Below are 1335 nucleotides of genomic sequence, written 5' to 3'. Positions count from 1 at the left end.
CATCCAACTCTGACACAGCCACCAAAATCAATACCTACCAATAGAATAAAAAACAAAACAAAAATTAGAAACATGGAATTGAAGCAGCCACGAAGGTTTAAAAAATGGGGAAATGCTACTTATGCAGCTTTATAAATTGCAATCATAAAGTCAAATATATTCTTCCTTAAATAACAACATTAGTCTATCAAGTATGATTCGAAATTGAAATCCTAGAGCTCATTAGACATAGTTGATTTATTAGATAACAGTCACGAATCTTATTATCACCTAACCTAAATGTTCTACAGGCCAAGAGTTTTTTTTTTTCTTTAATTTTTTTTCAAAGAACCTATCATCCAGAAAAGCCAATCAGCAAAGTTTGTGATGAGGCTTACTTTAAAGCAGATATTAATGCAAAACTACTGGGTAGTTGATCTTCAGTTAGCCTGCAACAAGGCAAAGCACAGCAATATTAGTACCAGTAATGAGGAATTGAATGCCAGAATGTATTACGCATAACAAGACTGTAGCAAAAAAGAAAACAAGGGTGATTCAGGGCCACAAAAGGTCGGAAGGCAACAGTCTTATGCGTAAAGATTCAGTGCCGCGAAAGTTCAACATTTAAATTTTTAGTCTTGGGATGCAATATTCATCTAATTTGTATTACAAAACATCTATTGGAATTTTCCAGTTAAAAAACAAACGACTATGAGAAGACATTGGGCTTCCAAAGTGCCTGGCATCTAAATACCAGGCATGAAAAGATGTTGGAGATTCAAATTCCCTATAAATAAACAGACCCTCGGTGTGAGTTTGTTCTCAAGCATGGTTCAGATTTTGGAATTTGGCTACAATCACAACAAACTCTGTTGGCATCTCTTTCTGATGCCAATAAGAAGCAGAACTATATAGGCATCCCAAGCCCTCCAAATTTGACGACTTTTCTCATCAGCCTAACTAACGCTGAGTTCCAGCTTCTCTATTAAGCAATTGCAAGACGTGTTAATGAAAAAAAATATACACATAGCATATCATCAAAACTTACCTTTTCATTTTTTGGAGTAAANTTTCATTTTGTAGAATTCTATCATTCAAGCAGCCTGGACACGAAGATCTAGAGGAGAAACTTCAAAAAGACCGAACAGGAAATCATGGAAGCAAAGAACAGATATGTACATGAGACCATTTGTTTTGGATGTATACTTTTCAAGGAGGTTCATACATGCCAAAGTGATGCATCGAGGAACAAGCAAAGTGGTGTCGGCAGCAAGCACCAATTGCAAGGATTTAAGGTATTCATTGCCATCGCCCACTGATGACAATGCGTGTCGGATTATTGGGAACCTAATTGCT

The 1335-nt window shown here is 36.3% G+C and overlaps 1 long non-coding RNA gene across 1 annotated transcript; it reads right to left on the bottom strand.

Annotated features, from left to right (window-relative positions):
- LOC111785112 lies at window positions 1-1048 on the bottom strand. The gene is made up of 3 exons (XR_002813618.1): window positions 1028-1048; window positions 378-428; window positions 1-34 (listed from the first exon to the last, which is right to left on the bottom strand). It is a non-coding gene; the product is annotated as an uncharacterized LOC111785112 (long non-coding RNA).
- Window positions 1049-1335: the final 287 nt, after the last annotated feature.

Source organism: Cucurbita pepo, unplaced genomic scaffold, assembly GCF_002806865.2.
Source record: "Cucurbita pepo subsp. pepo cultivar mu-cu-16 unplaced genomic scaffold, ASM280686v2 Cp4.1_scaffold000370, whole genome shotgun sequence".
NCBI lineage: Eukaryota > Viridiplantae > Streptophyta > Magnoliopsida > Cucurbitales > Cucurbitaceae > Cucurbita > Cucurbita pepo.
This window is presented reverse-complemented; position numbering and strand designations above follow the sequence as displayed.